Raw genomic sequence first — 3,967 nt, 5'->3', positions numbered from 1 at the left:
GGAACAACCCATTCCCAATTCATTTGTAAACAGTATTTTATAAACTCGGTTTATATTATCTTTGTAATCATTTCCACCAATTGTAGTTAAAAATGTTTTCTGAAATAAACAATTATTAGCATTAAAATTATATATACAGGATTGTTTTTTTTTTTTTTTTTTTTTGTGTCAGGTGGGGAAATGCATTATGCACACTCCGGATGGAAAAATCCGGAGTAGTGTGGGACTCTCACCCACTAAAACCCCACCTGAGGCTTCGGCTTCTAGGGCCATTCGCCTTTATACATACTTTTACACAGAAAAAGATGACTATATAAGTACGATGGGACAGAAACGGATCTAGTTACATTTATTAACATACAAAACCAACAATTTAAAAATATCATAGATCATTTGCTATACCAATTCTTTGGATGAAGGCAAGAGTATTTTTACATTGCTCTTTGTTTTTAAAGTTATTTTCCCATGCAGGGTCGATATTAAAGAGCACACGTACATCTGTGTACTGCGGACAGACAGAAATAATATGATGTGGTGTTAAAATAACACCACATTGTTCGCATAGTGGCCGTTCTTCGCCCGCCAACAAATATCCATGAGTGAGGGCAGTATGCCCCAGCCGGAGTCTGTACAGCCTGATCAAGTTCAAACGCCCAACGTCGATATAAAATAGCGGATCCAGACTCTGTTTGATCTTCTTCAAAGCCGTATCAGTCTCCGACCACTGTTCACTCCACCGCTCATAAATTTTCGTCTTCACAAGTTCACGTCGTGCAATAGATGACATATTCGTAAAGTCAACGTTATCCAGTTGGAGATAGTTTAATACCTCTCTAGCTCTAACACCTAACGATCTACATCTATTTAGCCGAGCAATTGTAGTTGCATCAGTAAGTGATATAAAATTTGGATGTTTATCATCTATCCTTACTTTTATATAATAGTTTGCAGCAATCTGTTTCCGGCGTAGAGCTAGAGGGGGAATATTTGCCTCGACGTGGAGCGATGTTACCGGACTTGTTGGATATGCTCCCAAAGAGTAGCGAATGGCCAGGTTTTGAATCTTGTCAAGTTTCTCAAGCAAAGTATTACTGCCACATGTAGAGTACGCTGCACATCCATAATCCATCCTTGACAGGATGAGGGCCTTATAAATATCTAGGAGGGTCTTAGGGTGAGCTCCCCACCTATGATGAGCTAGAACTCTCATAATGTTCAGCGATTTTCTACATGTAGCCACAACATTCTCCAAATGCTTTGACCATCTTAATCCCCTATCAAAGGTAAGTCCGAGGAACTTGACTTCTTGGACAACACTGATTATACGATTGTTCATAAACAAAACGGGGTCATAGTGGGGCTTACGGAGTCGACAAAAGTGAACAACCTTTGTCTTCTCCTCCGACAGCACGTACCCGACAGCAATGGCGTTATGACAAATGATGTTAATTGCCGTTTGTAGGTTTCGAGTTATTGTGCCAACCGTCTTACCAGAACAACAAACCATTAAATCGTCTACGTATAAGCATTTATCAATTGAATCCTCAACACCTTTGGCTATTTCATTTATGGCGATGCCGAACAGGGAACAACTGAGTGTTGACCCCTGCGGCACACCATTTTCTAAAACATACTCTTTGGAGTTGATATCGCCGATTCTTACACAGAACTTCCTATCCTCTAAAAAGGATTTTATAAATTTAGGTAAATTCCCTCGAAGATTGTATTTATACATATTTTGCATTATTCCATATCTCCAAGTCATGTCATAAGCACCTTTTATATCGAAGAAGACCGCAACCAGATGTTCACCACTGTCAAATGCCCTCAGAATTCTGTCTGTCAGTTTGACCAGATGGTCTACCGTTGACCGTCCTTTCCGAAAACCAGTTTGGTAAGGCACGTATGCGTTATTGCTTTCGAGAAATGTTTGTAGCCGCACATTAACCATTTTTTCTAGCAGTTTTCCCAAGCAAGATGTCAAACTAATTGGGCGATAACTTTGTGCCTGCAACGGATCTTTTCCTGGTTTCGGTATAGGAATTACGATGGCTTGCTTCCATTCTGAGGGGTAGGTAGAATCATTCCAGCAGTTGTTGAAGAATCTTAAGATGGTATTTTTCATTTCAGAACTACAGTGGCGAAGCATCTGGTTATGGATAGCGTCTTCTCCCGGTGAACATGACTTGGTGTTACGGATTGCTGCCTCCAATTCTTCTACAGTAAAAGGTACGTTACAGTTCTGTATATCATCTGTGTTAAAGTCAATTAATACTGCTTCTTTTTCAGGTTTGGTATCTAGAATGGTGTTGGAATAGTTTGACGAGCTACTGACTTTATAGAACTGATCTGCAATTATGTTAGTTATGTCTTGCAGTTTATTGGTAATTATTCCATCGGATTTGCGCAAAAACACCGGATGACTGCAGCTGTTTTTTCCAGATATAGCTCCGACTTTCTTCCAGACATCATTACTGGTAGTCTCTGGTGTCATGGTTGTTACATAATGTTGCCATGAAATTCTTTGGGCTTCTAGTATTCCCCTACGACACTGAGATCTTCGTTTTTTGAACTCTACAAGATTCTCCAACGTAGGATTTCGACGAAATTTATTTAGAGCTTTTTTCTTTAATGCTATTTTTTCTTTGATTTCAGGTGACCACCACGGGACCATCTTTCGCCTATTGCCAGGTTTAGATTTAGATATGCTGGCGTCAGCAGCGTTTATGATGGAAGAGGTAATGGTTTTAACATTTAGATTGTCTTGATTAGGAGGGACGAGGACTTGTGTGAAGAGTTCCCAATTTGCTAATTGGATTTTATATTTAGCTATCGTTTTTATTGGAAGATTATGACCCCTGACTGTGATAATAATGGGAAAATGGTCACTATGATGTAGATCATCTTCCCCCTCCCATTTCAGGCTAGTATGTATACCTGGTGAACATACTGATACATCGATGGAGTCAAATGTGCCTGATCCTGCATTGAAAAATGTAGCGGAGCCATCATTTAGTAAGCTTAAGTTACTATTTTCAATCAGGTCCAACAATTCTTTCCCTCTAGCATCATTTGATCTGGAGCCCCAAACGGTGTTGTGGGAATTAAAATCCCCAACAAGAATAAATGGTGGTGGAAGCTGCCCAATAATTTTTCGAATTTCTTCGACATCATAATTTGTATTGGGAGTGTAAATATTACAAAGTGTACACGATCTACTAATTTCAAGTTTAACGGCTACAGCCTGGTAAGTTGTATCTAATTTAACTTGTTTATAAGGTGTTCCTTTGTGAATGAGAAATGCTACTCCTCCACAGGCTCTTGCAGGTGAGTAGAAATCCTTTCTAATTAAACTGAAATGTTTAACATTGTAGGTACTTTGTTCCAGGTTTTAAATGTGTTTCCTGAATGGCAACACACAATGGTGTGTGCCTTTGTATGAGTAGTTTTAGTTCATTTAAGTTGTTGGATAGTCCTCTACAATTCCATTGTATAATTTTTGTACCCCTTTCGAAGATTTTTGTATAAAAAGACAATCACGGTGAATAAATAACATAAATAAATAACAAATAACAATGTATATGGGACTATTACAAATAAAATGAACAGATAACTAGGATATCACAGATTGTATCACAAATTAATTGGTACAAGACCCTCTTGGCCCCGAATTGCGGGGTTTCCTGGGTTTGCCTTTCGGCCACCCTTTCCTCTTCCTCTGTTGCTTTGCCTCAGTAACTTTATCATCATCTACGGATGTGACACTCGATTCCCTAGATCGAGACAAAGCGGGAGACGTCTTACGTTTAGACCCCCGCGTCTCTGCGTCCATACCCTCTACCTCTGACGCCGTAGTAGGGTCCGAGAAATTAACGCTGTTCCCGGGAATTGATATGGGAACTTCTACAACAGTTGGGGGAGGTTGTACAATTAATCGGTTTGTGGTGAGTATTCTCATTAATGCCTC

At 39.5% G+C, this 3,967-nt stretch overlaps 2 long non-coding RNA genes across 2 annotated transcripts; both read left to right on the top strand.

Moving 5' to 3' along the window:
- The first annotated feature begins 1,752 nt into the window (after positions 1 to 1,752).
- On the top strand, positions 1,753 to 2,304 carry LOC116182677. Its single transcript, XR_004147584.1, has 3 exons — positions 1,753 to 2,071; positions 2,131 to 2,229; positions 2,290 to 2,304. It is a non-coding gene; the product is annotated as an uncharacterized LOC116182677 (long non-coding RNA).
- A 2-nt stretch (positions 2,305 to 2,306) lies between these two features.
- Positions 2,307 to 3,538, top strand: LOC116182676. The gene is made up of 6 exons (XR_004147583.1): positions 2,307 to 2,384; positions 2,443 to 2,591; positions 2,656 to 2,738; positions 2,830 to 3,015; positions 3,067 to 3,327; positions 3,389 to 3,538. It is a non-coding gene; the product is annotated as an uncharacterized LOC116182676 (long non-coding RNA).
- The last annotated feature ends 429 nt before the right edge of the window (positions 3,539 to 3,967 follow it).

The sequence above is a fragment of the Photinus pyralis genome, unplaced genomic scaffold (assembly GCF_008802855.1).
Source record: "Photinus pyralis isolate 1611_PpyrPB1 unplaced genomic scaffold, Ppyr1.3 Ppyr1.4_unclustered_Scaffold6897, whole genome shotgun sequence".
Taxonomy (NCBI): domain Eukaryota; kingdom Metazoa; phylum Arthropoda; class Insecta; order Coleoptera; family Lampyridae; genus Photinus; species Photinus pyralis.
Note: the sequence above shows the minus strand (reverse complement) of the source record. Positions and strands in the feature narration are given on the sequence as shown.